The sequence below is a fragment of the Bos indicus x Bos taurus genome, chromosome 18 (assembly GCF_003369695.1).
Source record: "Bos indicus x Bos taurus breed Angus x Brahman F1 hybrid chromosome 18, Bos_hybrid_MaternalHap_v2.0, whole genome shotgun sequence".
NCBI lineage: Eukaryota > Metazoa > Chordata > Mammalia > Artiodactyla > Bovidae > Bos > Bos indicus x Bos taurus.
The window spans coordinates 6,192,316-6,212,960 of record NC_040093.1 but is presented as its reverse complement, the minus strand read 5'-3'; the positions used below and the strand labels follow the sequence as shown (position 1 = coordinate 6,212,960).

General features: G+C 44.3%; 1 protein-coding gene across 3 annotated transcripts in view; it reads right to left on the bottom strand.

The window, feature by feature from the left end:
- The window catches only part of LOC113876092 (zinc finger protein 665-like), a 78,539-nt gene that overhangs the window by 26,580 nt on the left and 31,314 nt on the right, over positions 1-20,645 (bottom strand). The gene's annotated exons all lie outside the window — the stretch shown is intronic.

Here is a 20,645-nt window from a genome sequence, read left to right as displayed (position 1 = left end):
TGCACAGAGTTCGTGGGAGGGGCGGGCCGCGGAGGGGGGCGGGGCCTGTTACCTTGAGAGCACTAAGTTACCTTCTGTAACACTGCTAGGTAAAAGCTTCAACTTATGTCGGAACCCAAGATACTTCCTCTTAAGACTAAAAGGGTTTATTCTCAATAAAAAGCTGTTTTTCACAGCATGGTGTGCTCAGATCCTGCTAGTGAGGCTGAAGCAATTCAGGGATCTCAGAACTTGGGCAGTTTTAATAAACAAGAATGGGACTAGTCTCTATATTACAAATACAAAACTCTCCCTGGGTAGAAATGGGCTATTCCCTACTGACGCCCTACAAACCAGCAAACTCAGCATAGTGCTGAGTTCAACCAACTGAGGGTCAGCACTTGGGTGTCTGAGATGGAGGACTTAAGGGATGTGATCATTTGGGTCACTAACCACAGCCTTAAAATGAGCAAGACACTTTAAATGATTATAAACTGCGTTATTGTTTATTTTATCCAACGGGTTTTAATTATTTCCCTTTCTAAACCCAACTCTTTAAACAGTGACATAAAGGGGGTTGTATAAGCAACTCTTACAATGACAAATATCACTGTGTACGTTTAAGCTACAGAGAAAAATTAAGTGATACATATACTGTGAAACGATTATCACAGTAAGTTTACCAAGCATCCATAATTTTGTATAGATAACCTAAAAAGAGACAGCAAAATAGGAGGGAAAAAAAACATTTTTTTTTTTTCTTTTGATGAGAACTGCATTAAAATATTCTATTCTGTACTTTGGAGGAAGTGCTTAGTCACGCAGCTTTGTCGGATTCTTTGCGACCCATTGGACCATAGCCTGCCAGGCTCCTCTGTCCGTGGGACTCTCCAGGCAAGAATACTTGAGTGGGTTGCCATGCCTTCCTCCAGGGGATCTTCCCAACCCAGGGATCGAACCCATGTCTTGTGCATTGCAGGCGAATTCTTTACTGTCTGAGCCACCAGGGAAGCCTAACTGTTAAGTATCTTTCCCAAAAACTTGTTTAGGAAATTACACTAAATAATACCCATAATGTAATTTCAAGTTGGTTATATATTCAGCGTGAACATAATTAGAATCTTTCACTTGCTATTTGCAAGTTCTAATATATTTTAGGTCTTTATTTTCTAAAGCTATGACAAATTTCTACAGCATATTAAAAAGGAGAGACATTACTTTGCCCACAAAGGTCTGTATAGTAAAGCTATGGGCCAGTAGTCATGTATGGATATGAGAGCTGGACCATAAAGAAGGCTGAGTGGTAAAGAATTGATGTTTTTGAACCATGGTGTTGGAGAAGACTCTTGAGAGTCCCTTGGACTGCGAGGAGATCAAACCAATCAATGCTAAAGGAGATCAATCCTGAATATTCACTGGAAGGGTTGATGTTGAAGCTGAAGCTCCAATACACTGAGAAATCAGACAAGGTCTCTGTGAGGAAGAAACACTTAGGATTGGTAAGGCGGGAAATGGAAGAGTGTTGCAAGCAGAGAGAACAGCCTCAGTGGCAGCTCTGAGGCAGGAAGATATTTACTGCACAGGAAATCAGCCAGTGTGACTGGCACACAGCAAAAGTACATGGGGTAATGCCAGGCAGAGGCTAATTTATGGATTAAAATCTATGGATTTAGGACTTGATTCCAAAAGCTACAGAGAGTCACTGAAGAAACAGCAAGAGGACAGTTAGACGCTTAGATCTGTTTTTCAGAGCTCAATCTGCTGTGGGCAGAAGTTGTTGTTTACCTGCTTACTCATGCCAGACTCTTTGTAACCCCTCTGATGGCAGCCCCGCGAGCTCCTCTATCCATGGAATTCTCCAGGCAAGAATATTGGAGTGGGTTCCCATTCTCTTCTTTCATTTTACTTCTTCATTCAGTAACTATGTCAACATTCTATTTCTTTTTCAAAGCTTATTTATTTTGCTTATGTTGGGTCTTCGTTGCTGTGAGTGGGCTTTCTCTAGTAAAAGCTGCAGTGCAGGGGCTTCTCATTGCAGTGGCTTCTCTTGTTTTGGAGCACACACTCTAGAGTGTGCAGGCTCCTGGGCTCTAGAGCACAGGCTCAGTAGTTGTGGCCCATGGGCTTAGTTGCTCTGAGGCATCTTCCCGGACCTGGGATGGAACCCGTGCACCCTACACTGGCAGGCACATTGTTAGTCACTGTACTACCAGGAACGCCTCAACATTATCTTACTCTAGTTCAAAAAAAAATAAAAAGTAATACAAGCAGAAAATAACATACAGAAGATTTCTTCCAATCTTTATAAAATACCTGTATTTAAAAATATGTTAAAAAAAAAAAAAAATATGTGGCTCTCCCTACGGGTAAGTGGTAAAGAATCCACTGGGCAATGCAAGAGATCTGGGTTGTTGCCTGGTCTGAGTTCCCACATGCTGGGGGGCAACTAAGCCCGTGAGTCTCAATTCCTGAGCCAGAGATCTAGAGCCCAGGAAGTGAAACTACTGAAGCCAGCGGGCTCTAGACCCTAGGCTGCAAGACAAGAGAGGCCACCACAATGAGAAGTGTGTGCACTGTATCAGAGAGTGGCCACCACTCGCCAGAACTAGGGAAAAGACACTGAAGCAATAAAGATACAGTATACGAAATAAATATATTTTAAAAATCAAAATGTGATTTTAGGTATGTACTTATGAACAAAATCCAAAATTTATCATTTTATTCCATTAGGAAAATACTGAATCAAGATTAGTAAAGTTGGAGAATTCCATCATGGTCCAGTGGTTAAGATCCCTCACTTCCACTGCAGGGTTTCAGGTTCCATCCCTACTCAGCAAACTAAGACACTGGAGAATGCATCATGTGGTCAAAAAAGAAAGAAAAATATCTTAGTAAGCCTGATTTCAGTTTAAATTAGATGATGTAACGAAACACTCCCTAGCCCTGACAACTCTTTCTGAACGTTCCACTCCATTCCAAATACTTAGGTTTTCAAGGAGGTGCTCATTTCGTTTTAAATGTACTATAAAAAGTGAGAACTGATTTCCACTCATTGGCCTCTTTTGCAGATTTTACCATGTACTGTACATATTAATACCTGAGGTCCACATACAGCTTCTTTACCCTGGTTGACAGAGCGCAGACAGCACATCCAGATGGGCCCTAAACAGTCCCTGCTGCCCAACAGCACTGAGACCCCGTCTCGAACCCGTGCGTGAGAAGCCCTGTCCAGGGTGGTGCTCAGGGGAGCCTCCTCACAAGCTCCGCGTCACCGGGTCATGGGGAGACGGGATCTAAGTGGAGACGACAGGCCCTGAAGGAAGGCCCTGGGTGAGTGTGCGTGTATAGGAGTCAGACAGGACACTCGAGAGTCAGACACGATTAGCGATCCTGAGAGGAGCATTTCAGGAAGGCAATGTGAGAATCCACTGAGACTATGACCCTACCTGAGAAAGAGCCATGCCTGATTCCTATTCTTCCTCTTCTGCGCCTCTTCATCATGAGTCTTCACAGTTCTATCATGAAAGTTGAAAACATGCTGCTTAAGGCTTAGAGTCAACACCTCCCTTTCCTGAGCCCCAACCACACACACAGGGAAGCCCTCACCCTGTGGAACAGACAGTCCTCTGTGGCCACTGTCTCAGGAGGGATTCAGGACAGTCAAGTGCCACAGAGAGACCAACAGGGATCTTTCCCACACTTTCCTTGGCCAAACTCCCCTGTGGTGAGGCCTCATGCACACAGCAGCAGGGGGCACCTCTGCTGACCCCAGGATCCCATTCAGGTCACACAGCGGGCCCTGGTCCAGCACCACTCTGAGCAGGGCGCTCTCCCCTCCCCCAGGGCCCGATCTCAGTCTCAGAAGTGGAGGCTAAGAGCCCTAGTGTGCAATGCAGGATCCAGATCGGAATCATCTGTGGCTCTGTGCATATTCCTGGGGCAAGGCACCACACGAGATCCTCAGGAGCATGTCTGATGGGGGAGAACCGACTCACCAAAGGAATATGTGTATACACACCATACACCGTGTGAGCATGTGACACATGTGTACACTGTGAAACATTTATCACAATCCATGAACCAACACATACATCACCTCCAAATTCCCATGTTCTGTGTGTGGTGACAACACTGACAAGGTACTCTCCTGACAAATTCCCAGCAGGCAGTAACAGAACAGGATTAACTACGGTCAGCATGCTGTGCATACCTCCCCAGGACACACTCATTTCACAACTCAAAGTCCGTACCTTTTGTCCAACATCTCCCCATCTTCCCCACCTCCCAGCCCCAGATGACCACCATCCTACCCTCTGGTCCTAGTGAGTTTCATTTTTTTTACATTCCATATAATGGAAGGACATATAATACCAGTCTTTCCCTGGCTGTCTTAATTCACTTACTATAATATTCTCTACATTTATGCAAGTTGTCCCAAGTGAGACAAATCTCCAGAATTGTTTAAAAGAAAGTTGCTATTGAACGAACAAGTCTTTATCCCAAGCTACAAAAATAATTAAATGTAAAGAAAGCAGAAAGTCAAAAGTAAAACCATCACAAAGAACATGTTTAAAGTTCCTTGAAAAGGCATCATGTAGTAAGAGTCAGTCAGTTCTTGCCCCATTTCTTCTCTCACATAACCTCTACTCCTCACCAGGAATAGGGAAGGGGGTGACCCACACCTGAGAGAATCAAGTTACTGCCGCAGCCCACACCTCAATAGGCTCTACACATGCATGCTCTTTAATACAAATACTTACAAAATACACATGCGTCACAGACAGAAATTTTGCAATTCTCATTCTTATCTATACAATTTAAAGAAGCAAGATTTGCATTAGATTTTAAAGCCAAAAATCAATGTATAATGACTTAATAATTCTTACCCAACTGATTCAGCACTCTTCTGGATCTAGCCCCCACCATCACCTGCACACTAGCTGTTTCCACTCCATTTGGCTGATCTGTTTCCCTACTTCTTTCTATGTCTCCCTTTCTCTGCTCTCCTGCTGTGCCCGTCCCCCTCTCTGCTTCTTCCCTGCCTCCCATCCCGCCTCTCTCTGTCGTCTGTTCGCCTTCAAGTTGCTTTCTCTCCAACCTCCCTGGTGATCCTCAATCTCCCTGTATTTCTGCTTTTCTTCTTCCATCTCTGCCCTCCCTCCCTCCCAACTCTCTGGCACTCCTAAGTGGCTATGCTTCCTTACAGCTCGCTCTTTTTCTCAGCTCCTTCAATCACTGCTGCTGCTGCCACTAAGTCGCTTCAGTCGTGTCCGACTCTGTGCGACCCCATAGACGGCAGCCCACTAGGCTCCTCTGTCCCTGGGATTGTCCAGGCAACAATACTGGAGTGGGTTACCATTGTCATCTCCAAAACAAGTGTATGAGCCTCCAACAAAAATAATGATGACTGGACTTGAAGCAGTTGATCAAGTGTATAACTCAATATGTGATCAGTGATTGTAATAATGTTACTCTAGATATGGGAGTAACTTCCACTTCCAGATGTTCAAGCTGGATTTAGAAAAGGCAGAGGAACCAGAGATCAAATGGCCAACATCTGCTGGATCATCAAAAAAGCAAGCATTCCAGAAAACATCTACTGCTGCTTTATTGACTATGCCAAAGCCTTTGACTGTGTGGATCACAACAGACTGGAAAATTCTTAAAGAGATGGGAATACCAGACTACCTGATCTGCCACCTGAGAAATCTGTATGCAGGTCAAGAAACAACTTAAAACCAGACATGGAATAACAGACTACTTCCAAATAGGGAAAGGAGTACGTGAAGGCTGTGTATTGTCACCCTGCTTGTTTAACTTACATGCAGAGTACCTCATGCCAAATGCCAGGTTGGATGAAGCACCAGCTGGAATTAAGATTTCTGGGAGAAATATCAATAACTTCAGATATGCAGATGACACCAGCCTTATGGTAGAAAGTGAAGAAGAACTAAAGAGCCTCTTGATGAAAGTGAAAGAGGAGAGTGAAAAGGCTGGCTTAAAGCTCAACGTTCAGAAAATGAAGATCATGTCATCCGGTCCCATCACTTCATGGCAAATAGTTGGGGAAACAATGGAAACAGTGAGAGACGTTTTTTTGAGGGTGGGGGCCTCCAAAATCACTGCAGATGGTAATTGCAGCCATTAAATTAAAAGACACTTGCTCCTTGGAAGAAATGCTGTGACCAACCTATACAGCATATTAGAAAGCAGAGACTTTATCAAAAAAGGTCCATGTAGTCAAAGCTATGGTTTTTCCAGTAGTCACGTATGGATGTGAGAGTTGGACTATAAAGAAAGCTGAGTGCCGAAGAATTGATGCTTTTGAACTGTCATGTTGGACAAGACTCTTGAGAGTCCCTTGGGCTGCAAGGGAATCAAATTAGTCAATCCTAAAAGAAATCAGTCCTGAATATTCTTTGGAAGGACTGATGCTAAAGCTGAAACTCCAATACTTTGGCCACTTGATGTCAAGAACTAACTCATTGGGAAAGACCCTGATGCTGGGAACAACTGAAGGCAGGAGGAGAAGGGGACGACAGAGGATGAGATGGTTGGATTGCATCACCGACACGATAGACATGAGTTTGAGTAAGCTCTGGGAGTCGGTGATGGACAGGGAGCCCTAGCGTCCTGCAGTCCATGGGGTCGCAGAGTCGGACACGACTGAGTGACTGAATTGAACTGAGATATGGGAAGATGCAACAAGAAGGAATACTTTCCTGGACCATAACTAGAAGACAGGTCTGCAGAGATCTTTGACTATGGAGACCTAATCCACTAATAGCACATTGAGTGACCTGTCAGCAAAAGCCTTCTTCACAACTGAGAACAAGCCTTCCCAGCAACACGAGACAAAATGTTCATGAAATGCCCCCCAAAACATGATTGGATGTACGACCACAAGAGGGCCATGTCAACTACAAATTGTCACTTATTAAGGGCATTGCCAATGAGTGAACGGCAAAGGCATTTACCCTCTGCCTGCATGGAGATTGAACCCCATTCTGCTAAAGCTATGGACTTTCAACAGCCTCAGAGGGACTTCAGAGTGGAGCGAGGCACTCTGCTCCAGGGACTCTGGTAGGACTGGTCTGTAGAGAGTTGGATGTTTTTAGGAACAGATTTTATGATCTCAATCCTTGCACCTCCTCCTATCCAAAGAAGCACTAAATTCCTTCATGGTGACATCAGATCCTCATGACTAACCGAAAACCTTTTGTGAAATGAGTGCTTCATGGTATTGAACTTCCCCTTCACCAAAACCTTATATATTGAACTTCCCCCACTGCTGCTTTGGAGCAGTCTCTCAGACTGCTCAGACTACTCTATTGATATGACCATTTAGCAAATATGACCATACTTTGCAGGGCATTTCATGACCATATGGTCCCACGTTGCTGGGAAGGCTCATTCCCCGTTCTGAAGAAGGTTTTTGCTGATACGCCGCTCAATGTGCTATTACTGGACTAGGTCTTAATAGTCAAAGATCTCTGGACACCTGTCAGAGCTATCTGAGATGCTGTCTTCCTGGCTGCTGTCCTCATTTTCCCCAAATAAAACTTAACTTGCAACTCTCAAGTTGTACATCTCTTTTAGTTGACACGCCCTCTTACAACAACACGAGATGACTCTAACACAAGGACATCACCAGATGGTCAATACTGAAATCAGATTGATTATGTTCTTTGCAGCTGAAGATGGGGAACCTCTATACAGTCAGCAAAAAAAACACTAGGAGCTGACTGTGGCTCAGATCATGAACTCCTTCTGCCAAATTCAGATTTAAATGGAAGAAAGTAGGGAAAACCATGAGACACCATTCAGGTATGACCTAAATCAAATCTCTTATGACACAGTGGAAGTCACAAATAGATTCAAGGGAGTAGATATGATAGACAGAATGCCTGAGAACTATGGATGGAGGTTCATGACATTGTACAGGAGGCAGTGATCAACACCATCACAAGAAAATAGAAATGCAAAAAGGCAAAACGCTTGTCTGAGGAAGCCTTACAAATAGCTGAGAAAAGAAGAGAAGTGAAAGGCAAAAGAAAAAACGAAAGATAAACCCATTTGAATAAAATGTTCCAAAGAATAGCCAGGAGAAATAAGAAAGCCTTCTTAAGTGGACAATGCAAAGAAATAGAGGAAAACAATTGAATGGGAAAGACTAGAGACCTCTTCAAGAAAATTAGAGATACCAAGGGAGCATTTCATGCAAAGATGGGCACAATAAAGGACAGAAATGGTATGGACCTAACAGAGGCAGAAGAGATTAAGAAAAGGTGGCAAGAATACACAGAAGAACTATACAAAAAGGATCTTAATGACCCAGGTAACCATGATGGTGTGATCACGCACCTAGAGCCAGACATCCTGGAATGTGAAGTCAAGTGGGCTTTAGGAAGCATTACTATGAACAAAGCTAGTGGAGGTGATAGAATTCCAGCTGAGCTATTTCAAATCCTAAAAGATGATGCTGTGAAAGTGCTGCACTCAATATGCCAGCAAATCTGGAAAACTTAGCAGTGGCCACAAGACTGAAAAAGGTGAGTTTTCATTCCAATCCCAAAGAAAGGCAATGCCAAAGAATGTTCAAACTACCGCACAATTGTACTCATCTCACCCGCTAGCAAAGTTATGCTCAACCTTCTTGATTAGAAGTCAGCTTTCATCATCAGCTCCTCCTCCTCATTGGGTGGGGGAATTTTCTTGTACTTAGAAGGTCAAGCTTGGACTCGAACGGCTCAATGGAAATGCACAAAATTTGGTAAATCATCTCAGGTTTCAGCATAATGTCACCTTTTCCTTATATTTTGTTTTTAGTGCGCACAAAGAAGCATGTCCTAGGGGGTCATTAACTTACTGAGCCCACCGGGCAGGATGTGTGGCTCATGCCACCGTTGTTTTATTCTTTGGGGGCAGGTCCTGCGCCTTTGCCACATGGTTTTGTGGCTGAGAAAACCTGCTTTCTTGACTGATCCTTTAACGTACAGAGTCTCCCATACTTTTTTCTTTACGTACAATCCCCTAGTGGGAATAACTATTTAATGACCTACTCTGTCCCTTTTCTCTATCCTTATCAACTTGATTTACTTTAGTCTGCTTGCCAGTCCTGGGCGACCCAGGTTCTTGTGTTGGGCCCCCATCTGTGGAGGTCTGACAGCAGTCTTTATTTTTAGCATGAATCATGCAAGTCTGAGGGGCTCGCTGGATGGTCTTCCCCAGGTTAGGCTCCATTATGAACTTGTGAATCCGTTGTGGCTTCTCTCCTGGTGTGGGTGCTGTTACAGTATGCTGTGGCACAGTGTGCAAGAGGGCCTCAGGAGACAGGACAGTTCCACATGCACACATCTCCCCCAGGTGTGGTGTGATCCAGAGTGAATGCCCACTCCTTTTCTGGATACACCACCTGGTATTTTGACAAGTTGATCTGTAGTGAACCTCTCATGACTTGAGAATCGCCTGCCTTTGCGGCCTGCCTTTGCAGCTTGGTCAGCTACCTGGCTGCTTTGGATTATATGAATTTCACCCTTCTGGTGGCCTGGACAGTGCACTCCGGCCACCAGTGAGGGCTTGTGGATGGCTTCTCATAGTGACAGGATCTCAAAGCATGTTTTCTGCCTTTATTGTCCGAAGCGAGGAGCCCCCTTCTCTCCAGTTGGTGCTGGGAGCAGGCACCACAGAGAACGCAGAGGAGGAGCCTCTGTATGTATCACTCACGTGCCTTCAGTGAGCCGTAGGGCTGTTGTCAGAACAGTGACTTCTGTCTCCTGAGCTGAGCTCCCTAGGGGCAGGGCTTTTGCTTCTACCACCTTTTCAAGGGTCAGCACCACAGGACTTCCCTGGAAGTCCAGGGGTTAAGACTGCACTTCCTCTGCAGGGAGTCCGGGTTTGATCCCTGGTTGGGGAACGAAGATCTTGTAGGCTGTGTGGCAAAAACACAAAGGGTTTTCACTACATACTGAATACATCCCCTCCCTTGGTCCATGAAGCTGCTTCCATCCATGAACTGGTCCACATCCGGCTCAGCCAAGAGTTGTGTGTTGAGCCCGGTCTATTTGAGGCAGTTGTCCTCAGGGGGTTGTGCAGCAGCTGTCGGGAGCAGTGACACTGGATTTAGGGCCAAATTGACCTCAGGTTTTAGAGTGGAATTGCCTAAGAGAATGGCTTGGTACTTGCCCATTCTCCCAGAAGTCAGCCAATAGCCCCCTTTTTGTTCCAGTGAAGAAAGGACATGAAATGAAGTGAAAGTCGCTCAGTCATGTCTGACTCTTTGCAACCGCATGGATTATACAGTCCATGGAATTCTCCAGACCAGAATACTGCAGTGGGTAGCCTATCCCTTCTCCAGGGGATCTTCCCGACCCACGAATAGAACCGAGGTCTCTTGCATTGCAGGCAAATTCTTTACCAACTGAGCTACCAGGGAAACCCAAAGAAAGGACATGGTGAGAGATGTACACAGTGGTGTGTCACCCCAGGGTGAACTGCTCGGTTTCCTGAAGTGTGGCAGGAGCTGCTACAGGTCGAAGGCTAGGGGGCCACCCTGAACAGTCTGTTTTAGTTGAGAAGTAAGTAGTGGGCCGAGGGATGTTTCCCGGAGCTTGAATTAATATCTGAGACTCATGCCTTGTCTCTCATGGACCTACAGTGTGAAAGGTTTAAGTCTGCTACTTCCAAACCTGGAGCCGAGACTAACCTTGTTTTTCTCATTTCACAGGCTGTTTGGTGCTCTTTTGTCAAAATAAAGAGCTCAAGATATATCCTTTTAAAGCCTGAGTTCAAGATCCTAATTCGATAGAATCCTGCCTTTCCCAGAAGCCCCTCAGCTATGTGTATCTTGGGTGTTCCCAAGCTGGTAGTTGCCTATTTTTTGTCAGGCAGAGGATGAAACCCAGGTACATGACTTGTTGCTTGTTGCCTTCTTTCGGGAGCCGACCATCCACAATCAGCTGAGTTCAGGGTTCCTATGGTATTTTGTAGACATTTCGCTTGTAGGCAAGTACACATGTTGATGAAGTCATAGACAAACATTGGAGTAAGAAGCCTAGCCTACATTTCCCCAAACAAGGTAGGGGAAATCTTCAGTCCTTGAGGCAACACTGTCCAGCAGTACGGTTGGACTCCCTGTGCTTCTGGGTCCTGCCGCCAGAAAGCAGACAGCTGCAGTGGTTCTTCTGCAGTAGGAATGCAGGGGAAAGTGTCCTTCAAGCCCAGAACTGAGAACCCGCAGTATTGTCCCACAGTAGTTGTGAGCAGAACATATACGGATTACTGTTACAGGCTGAAAATCTTGGGCTGTCTCACTAATGGCCTCACGTCTTGGACAGTGTTTCGTACACTGCAGAGTTCAGCTCTTCGGGAGGATAGGGGTTTTATATAGGAATCTACAAGGTTTAATTCGTCCCAGTTAAGCCAACTTTTCAAGAATTGTCTGAATGATCTTTGGGTCTCTTGCCTCAGAAGGTACTGTTTTAAATTAGGTGTCCCAGTGTCCTTTACTTTTTTCTGGCTGTCCTGCATAGTTTGCAGGATCCTAAGTTCCCTCACCAGGAATTGAACCCGGACCACTGCAGCGAAGTGCCAACTTGTAACCACTGAACCACCAGGGAATCCCTCCAGTGTCCCTAATAACAGGATTTGTATTGGCCACGTGTTTGTCGGCCTTCCCTGGAGTGCTGTCAGTGCACACTTCCTGCCTTACCTTTTTGCATACTTGGGGAGGGGGAATCAGTCGCCTTCTCCAGAGTGTCCACAAGTGTCATCTGCCTGCTTACTGGGTGCCCTGACAGGATGCTGATGTCAAGCTGTTGTGGTGAAAAAATTATTTGCACATTTAATTTACAAAAGAAGGATTGGACACATTGGCATATATAAGAAACTGTGTTTCAGATTGAGGTCCCCTAATCGGCATTGCAGAGGTTGTAAGAAAGAACAGCTTTGCACTTCTCCAGAAACTCTTGTGACCGGGATGGACTGAGTCGTTCTCTGCGCCATCTTGGTATCTACCAAGTATGCGGCACTCTAGCTATCAGAAGGTCAGTCAGCTTGTCCCCCCTGTCACAGGTACCCAGGGCTCCTGGGCATCATCAGAGTGTTCATCTCTTTCTACTGCAACGACAGGCTCCTGTCTGTTACTGTTTTCCTTCTCACTCCTTAGCCAAGGACAGTCTGTTTTCCAGTGCCCTCCTTACACTAAGCGTGTTGTTCCCTCCCCCGCAGTGGCTCACCTCTCCTCAGGTTACTCATGCTCTGGGAGTCCACTGCTGCCACCAGGTAATGTGGCTTTCAGTCCTGCATCTTCTTGCTTCGTTTGCTGTTCCCTGTTGTTGAACACTTTTAAAGCAACATCTGCCAGTTGAGAAGGGGTCATTCCAAATGGACCATCTAACTTTTGTGAGTTTCTGATGTCTGGGGAGCTTTGTCCAATAAAGGTTATGTTTACCATTCTCATTATTTTCAGAGGCCTCAGGGTTTGCATCAGAGTAGGGCCTATAAAGTATGATAAACTCTTTCTAGAAACTCTGATGGATACTCATTGGGCTTTTGGTGTATCTCTTGAATCTCTCTAAGCTCCTTTGCATGGGTACTCCTTTTCAAAGACCTGCTAAGATACACTTACTGTAACGCTCTGAGTTGAGTTCAGTCACTCAGTCATGTCCGACTGTCTGCGACTCCATGGACTTCAGTGAACCAGGCTTCCCAGTCCATTGCCAACTCCCAGAGCTTACTCAAACTCATGTCCATTGAGTCAGTGATGCCATCTAACCATCTCATCCTCTGTCATCCCCTTTTCCTGCCGCCTTCAATCTTTCCCAGCATCAGGGTCTTTCCCAGTGAATCAGTTTTTTGCATCTGGTGGCCAAAGTACTGGAGTTTCAGCTTCAGCCTCAGTCCTTCCAATGAATATTCAGCACTTATTTCCTTTAAGATTGACTGGTTGGATCTCCTTGCAGCCCAAGGTACTCTCAAGAGTCATCTCTGACATCACAGTTCAAAAGCATCAATTCTTCGGCACTCAGCTTTCTTTATAGTCCAACTCTCACATCCATACATGACTACTGCAACAACTATATCTTTGACTAGATGGACCTTTGTCGGCAAAGTAATGTCTCTGCTTTTTAATATGTTGTGTAGGTTGCTCATAGCTTTTCTTCCAGGAAGCAAGTGTCTTTTAATTTCATGGCTGCAGTCACCATCTGCAGTGATTTTGGAGCTCCCAAAATAGTGTCTGTTTCCACTGTTTCCCCAACTATTTGCCATGAAGTGATGGGACAGAATGCTGTGATCTTAGTTTTCTGAATGTTGAGCTTTAAGCCAGCTTTTTCACTCTCCTGTTTAACTTTCATCTAGAGGCTCTTTAGTTCTTCACTTTATGCCATAAGGGTGGTGTCATCTGCATATCTGAAGTTATTGATATTTCTCCTAGCATTGATTCCAGTTTGTGTTTCATCCAGCCCAGCATTTTGAATGATATACTCTGCATATTAGTTAGTTAAGCAGGGTGACAATATATACTCTTGACGTACTCCTTTCCCTATTTGGAACCAGTCTGTTGTTCCATGTCCACTTCTAACTGTTGCTTCCTGACCTACAGATTTCTCAGGACGCATGGCAGGTGGTCTGGTATTCCCATCTCTTGAAGAATTTTCCATAGTTTATGTGAGATACACACAGTCAAAGAGTATTCAATGAAGGAAAAGTAGATGGGAAGAAGATTCTATTTGAGGAAGGGGCAGGGTTTCTGGGAATTGGGCCTCTGCCTGCTTTTTGGCCTTTTATGGTTATCCTGTGAACTATCATTGTGCCTGTGGGTGTGTCGTTTAGGTGATGTGTTAGAGTGAGAGTGTAATGAGGCTTAAGGTCAACTGGAAGTAGACTCTTCCGCCATCTTGGGCCTCGTTGGGGTTCTAACTACTTTTTGTCATATCCTTTTTTTCTCAATGACTGTGTCATCCCGTCCCCTCACTTCTTTTAATGGTTGTGCCCTGCCACCTTCCGTCTCATTGTGATCCTTTAGAATATTGAGAATGTTGTCTTCTAAGGAGTGATGTGGCTTGGTGCCAGAGGAAGAAAAATTGATCTTTACATTTGAGCAGGTTCTTCCATCGAGGTCTGGTTAACAGAGGGCTCACGGGAGAGGAGGGAGGGGGCCAAAATGGGCAGAGGGAAAGTTTGCGTTTAATTTTCCTGTCTTGCCTTAAATTGTTGACTTTTTATTTCATCAGTGCTCTCACGAGGCAGACATCTTACTGCATTCCACCTACTCTGAAAGTGTGGGCAAGAGGGGTCAGGAGCCTGAGTGACTGAGAGAAATAGAAACATGAGGAGAAAAGAAGAGTGGGTGAGATCAGAAGACAGTGTGGAGGATGGGTGTTTTGCAAAGAGATGGTAAGAATGAAAGAATAAACACTGAAAGAAGCAGGTGGTAAAAAACAAAGTGAAAGAAATTTGGGATCTCTTGGGACATGAAGGAGTAAAGACAGAATAGGAGAGGAGCCCCTGATCAGTATGAAAAGAGAAGGTTAGTCAGTCGTGTCTGACTTTTTGTGATTCCCATGGACTGTAGTACACTAGGCTCTTCTGTCCATGGAATTCTCCAGGCGAGAATACTGGAGTGAGTTGCCATTTCCTGCTCCAAGGCTGATCAGTATAGTGAGGGTATAAAAGGGTGGAAGACATGGCCTAGGGAGAGACTTGATGCTGGGAGAGGAGAAGGGCTAGAGCGGGAACAAAGTAAGCAGAGGAAGAGAGGGTGGAAAGGTAGTTTTGCCACCAGAGGCTGGGCAGAGTGGGGATGAAGGGCATGTCACGGATTCAATGGTGGTAACCTGCAGGACTGAAAGTGAGGGACACAAGGAAACAGTTCAGAAAGGTTGAGGGGGAACAATGTGCAAAGAGGTAGGACAGCAGAGAGGGACAGATAGACAAACAAAATGAAAGGGAAACACGAAGTGAGAGGGTGGAGATCTGGATGCAGATGAGTGCTGAGCTGTTTGCTTATGCATGATTAAGTAGTGATGTATTTGATTGGTGGCTTTGGACTCCAAAAAATACCTTTTAAAATTATTCTGATAAGGATGCTAATTGAAATTTTCCTGTCTGTATGTGTGCATTTTCTAATTATTTGTATCATAATAGAGCTTCCACTTGCCATCCTGTTCAGCCCAGGGGACAGTGACTTGACTTAGACAGCTGTGGGTCACCCCTTCCGTTGCCTGGTGTGGAGTAGAGAACGGGGAGACTGTTGTAGCCAGAAATGACATCTGTCACCATGCCTCTCTCTCACTTTTAAGTAGGATGCAATGAATAGAGAACATTTCAAGACGAGTTCTTTTATTACCTACCTTGATCCAAGAATCAGAATATCTGTATTAAATTAGAGAAATATTTTAGCGTGTTTAGATTCACACAGAGCAGAAAGGAAACAAATTGGTTAATTAGAAAACACTAAGTGCTCTAATAATGTTTGCCTGTCACTGAACACACGTAGCAGAGTGGCCCTGTGTTTCATGGAACATTACACTCTCAGGATAAAGAATAAAGTTCGATCCAGCCTTAACCCTGGACCCCAGAGAACTCCATCTACAGAGCCTAGTTAGTTAGTTAGTTCAGTCACTCAGTCGTGTCCGACTATTTGCGACTCCATGAATCGCAGCACTCCAGGACTCCCTGTCCATCACCAACTCCCAGAGTTCACTCAGACTCACGTCCATCGAGTCAGAGACGCCATCCAGCCATCTCATCCTCTGTCATCCCCTTCTCCTCCTGCCCCCAATCCCTCGCAGCATCAGAGTCTTTTCCAATAAGTCAACTCTTCGCATGAGATGGCCAAAGTACTGGAGTTTCAGCTTTAGCATCATTCCTTCCAAAGAAATCCCAGGGCTGATCTCCTTCAGAATGGACTGGTTGGATCTCCTTGCAGTCCAAGGAACTCTCAACAGTATTCTCCAACAGCACAGTTCAAAAGCATCAATTCTTCAGCACTGAGCTTTCTTCACAGTCCTACAGAGCCTAATGAAGGTACAAGCCCCAGGCCGTCCCTGCCCCGCTCTCTACACCTTGCACTGACTTCCCACTTGAGCCCTTGACGTTTGCCTTGCAGCTCCTCCAGGATGTGTGAGTAAAACACACTTCCATTTTGCTTTCCCTTGCAGTCTTCTATTGAGTTGTGACATAACGTCCATCACTGACGACCTTGACTTAACAAACGTTAGTGTAACAAAGTCACAACAGTGGTATTAGACATACCTAATAAACATACGAAGAAGAACTAAAGAGCTTTTTGCTAAAAGTGAAAGAGTGACAAAGCTGGCTTAAAACTCAACATTCAGAAAACTAAGATCATGGCATCTGGTCCCACCACTTCATGGCAAATAGATGGGGAAACAATGGAAATGGTGACAAACTTTACTTTTTTGGGCGCCAAAATCACTGCACTGATGGCTGCAGCCATGAAATTAAAAGACGCTTGCTCCTTGGAAGCAAAGTCATGACCAACCTAGACAGCATATTAAAAAGCAGAGACATTACTTTGCCAACAAAGGCCCGTCTAGTCAAAGCTTTGGCTTTTCAAAAGCCATACGGATGTGAGAGTTGAACTATAAAGAAAGCTGAGGGACAAAGAATTGAACTGTGGCATTGGAGGAGACTCTTGAGAGTCCTTTGGACTGCAAAAAGATCCAACCAGTCCATCCTAAAGGAAATCAGTCCTGAATATTCATTGGGAGGACTGATGCTAAAGCTGAAACTCCCAATACTTTGGCCACCTGATGCAAAGCATTGCCTCATTGGAAAATACCCTGAGGCTGGGAATGACTGAAGGCGGGAGGAGAAGGGGACAACAGAGGATGAGATGGTTGGATGGCACCACCAACTCAATGGACATGAGTTTGAATAAGCTCTGGGAGTTTGTGATGGACAGGGAAGCCTGGAGTACTGCAGTCCATGGGGTGGCAAAGAGTCGGACATGACTGAGCGACTGAACTGACTAAATGAACAAACATACAAAGAAGATTTAGCAGCAACTTGACATGATTTCTTTTAGACCAAAGAAAAGGAGGGAACACTTCCCAACTCAATGTATGAGGCCAGTATTACCGTGAGACAATAGGAGACAAAGCTTTCAGAAGAAAAGAAAAGATAAAGATAACTACCAACTAAATCCCACATGAAGAAGCAAACATTGTTAACAAAATATTAGCAATAGAAATCAGCAAGGAAAAAAAAAAATTCAGCAAGAGACAAAAATAATTGTATGCCGTGATCCAATGGGGGTATAGAATGAGGGATAGAAGGCTATCTCAAATTTCAATCAATGTCATCCAGACTGTTGACAGACAAAAGAAGGAAAAGCAAACTGTCTTATTAAATTGATTCAAAAACTGCATTTAACAAAAGTAAACAACCACTTATAATATAAACTTCAGAAAACAAAGAAGAGTGGGAACCTCCCTCAACTCAAGAAAGAACACCTGCAAAAACTTACAGCAAACACCATACTCAATGGTGAAAGACTGGATGCTTTTCCCCAGAGATTAGGAAGCAGACCAATATGTCCATTCTCAGCACTGCTATTGACATTGTTTTAGACATTCTAGCCAGTAAATTAAGTGAGTAAAATAAATAAAAACACTAAGGACTTCGCTGGTGGTCCATCCAGTGGATAATGCAGAGGGTCTGGTTTTGATCACTGGTCAGGGAACTAGATTCCGCATGCCACAACTAAGACTTCACATGCTGCAAGGAAAAGATGCTACAAGGAAGACTGAAGATCTCAGGTGCCACACCCAAAGCCCGACATAGCCAAATTAATAAATACAAATCAATGTTTTAACAAAAAGTGATAAAAACTATATGGAGAGAAAAGGATGTTAAAATTGTACACCCATCAGGAGAAGACAGTCTGGCTGTGGTAGGCTGAATAATGCACTCCCCCCTGCCCCAATACTGCCCACATCCTCTTATCTAGAACATGTTGAGTACTACTTTAAATGTCTTAGGGGCGTCTGCAAATGAGATCTAGTTAAAATCTGACACAGGAGATTAGATTGGATGAACTGGTAAATGAAATATCATTCCAAACGTCCTTCTAAGAAAAATACAGATGGAGATAGAATCATCTTGAAGCTGGTGATGTCATGAAAGGTAAAGAGATTTTAAGATACCTTGGGACTGCCCTGGTGGTCCAGTGGCTAAGACTCAACATTCCCAATGTAGGGCACCCTGGTTCAATCCCTGTCAGGGAACTAGATATCATATGACACAATTAAGAGCTTGAATGCTACAACTAAAGATCCCATGTGCTTAAAACAAGAACTGGTCAAAAAAATAAATATTAAAAAAATTTTTTAATGCTACCTTGCTGCCTTCAAAGGTAGAGTAAGGAAACAATGAGTCAAAGGAAGAAAATAACATCTAGAAACAGGAAAGGCAAGGAAAAGTATTCAGACCTGGAGAATCCAGATGCAGCACAAGGCTGTGGGTTCATTTTACAATTCTGGCGTCCAGAACTGCAAGAGAACAAATTTGTTGTTTTAACCCACTCAGTTGCTGGTGATTTGTTACATCAATAGGAAATTTAATGAAATGGAATATGTGAAAGGCAAAAGGATTTACAGGAATTTCTAGTAAACATATTAGGTGTCAGGATACAAGAAAAATATACAAAACACTACTGCAATTTTACACATTAGTGATATATATGTAATTTTTGAGTACCTCTTTCCTTTTTTTAAAAAAATATTTATTTGGGGTATTAGCTGCAGCACAGACTCTCTAGTTGCAGCACTCGGGCTTGGTTACTCTGCATGTGAGATCATAGTTTCCTGACTAGAGATAGAACTTGTGTCCCCTGCATTGCAAGGTGGATTCTCAACCACTGGACCAAAGGAAGTCCTCTCTTTCCATTGTTAATTGACATAACCTCTCATATAGTTGTGATTATGGTAACTTTCTAATAGTTTCTCTTTTCAGTTCAGTCGCTCAGTCATGTCCGACTCTTTGAGACACCATGAACCGCTTCACACGCCTTCGTGTCTATCACCAACTCCCAGAGTCCACCTAAACCCAAGTCCATTGAGTCGGTGATGCCATCCAAACATCTCATCCTCTGTTGTCCCCTTGTCCTCCTGCCCTCAATCTTGCCCAGCATCAGGGTCTTTTGCAATGAGTCAGTTCTTCCCATCAGGTGGCCAAAGTATCGCAGTTTCAGATTCAGCATCAGGCAGTCCAATGAACACTCAGGACGAATCTCCTTTAGGATGGACTGGTTGGATCTCCTTGCTGTCCAAGGGACTCTCAAGAGTCTTCTTCAACACCACAGTTCAAAAGCATCAATTCCTCAGCGCTCAACTTTCTTTTTTTTTCAGCTTTCTTTATAGTCCAACTCTCACATGCATACATGACCACTGGAAAAACCATAGCCTAGACTAGACAGACTTTTGTTGACAAAGTAATGTCTGCTTTTTAATATGCTGTCTAGGTTGGTCATAACTTTCCTGCCAAGGAGTAAGCATTTTTTAATTTCATGGCTGCAATCACAAGCTGCAGTGATTTTGGAGCCCCCCAAAATAAAGCCAGCCAATATTTCCAGTACCCCACGAAGTGACGGGACTGGATGCTATGATCTTCATTTTCTGAATGTTGAGCTTTAGGCCAACTTTTTCACTCTCCTATTTCACTTTTATCAAGAGTCTCTTTAGTTCTTCTTCACTTTCTGCCATAAGGGTGGTGTCATCTGCATATCTGAGGTTATTGATATTTCTCCCAGCAATCTTGACTACAGCTTGTGCTTCCTCCAGCCCAGCATTTCCCATGATGTACTCTGCATGTAAGTTAAATAAGCAGGGTGACAATATACAGCCTTGACGTACTCCTTTTCCTATTTGGAACCAGTCTGTTGTTCCATGTCCAGATCTCACTGTTGCTTCTTGACCTGCATACAGGTTTCTCAAGAGGCAGGCCAGGCAGTCTGGTATTCCCATCTATTTTAGAATTTTCCACAGTTTATTGTGATCCACACAGTCAAAGGCTTTGGCATAGTCAATAAAGCAGAAATAGATGTTTTTCTACTTCTGCCTTCACAAGCTAAACAGTTTTATCACTTACTGGATCTGAAAATGCCACACACCATTGTACGACTAACTGAGAATTCGGCTTGTTTTTTGTGGCCTTTAACAAGCCCGACCAAGAGGAGCTACTCTATATCCAATGTCGGGGTGGTAGGTGAGAGGAGCTACCCTACGTCCAAGGTTAGGGGTGGCAGCTGAGAGGAGCTACCCCATATCCAAGGTCAGGGGCAATGGCTGAGATGAGCTACCCCACGTCCAAGATAAGGAGCAGTGGCTGCGCCTTGCTGGAGGAGCCATGAAGAGATACCCCACGTCCAAGGTAAGAGAAACCCAAGTAAGACAGTAGGCACTGAGAGAGGGCATCAGAGGGCAGACAGACTGAAACCACAATCACAGACAACTAGCCAATGTTATCACATAGACCACAGCCTTGTTTAACTCAATGAATCTAAGTCATGCTCTGTGGGGCCACCCAAGACGGATGGGTCATGGTGGAGAGGTCTGACAGAATGTGGTCCACTGGAGAAGGGAATGGCAAACCACTTCAGTATTCTTGCCTTGAGAACCCCATGAACCATATGAAAAGGC